Source organism: Penaeus monodon, chromosome 30 (assembly GCF_015228065.2).
Source record: "Penaeus monodon isolate SGIC_2016 chromosome 30, NSTDA_Pmon_1, whole genome shotgun sequence".
Lineage (NCBI taxonomy): Eukaryota > Metazoa > Arthropoda > Malacostraca > Decapoda > Penaeidae > Penaeus > Penaeus monodon.
This window is the reverse complement of record NC_051415.1, coordinates 12,302,870-12,303,102: the sequence shown is the minus strand read 5'-3', so window position 1 is coordinate 12,303,102 and position 233 is coordinate 12,302,870.

Genomic DNA, 233 nt, shown 5'->3' with positions numbered 1-233 from the left:
ATAAAGATTAAAATTATTATACTGTACATAAAAGTTCATACATAATAAATGTCTTTATATAGTTTAGAATCTCTACCTATAATACATCTTTGGCATAGATTAGCCATGATTCATTATCAAAAAACATTCAGTCAAGTCTTTCATTTTGCATCTAGCAGAACATACACACTATATGAACACAATTGCAGTACTTTTTTGTATAGTAGTCAAAAAGAGTACAAAGCAACCTTTCT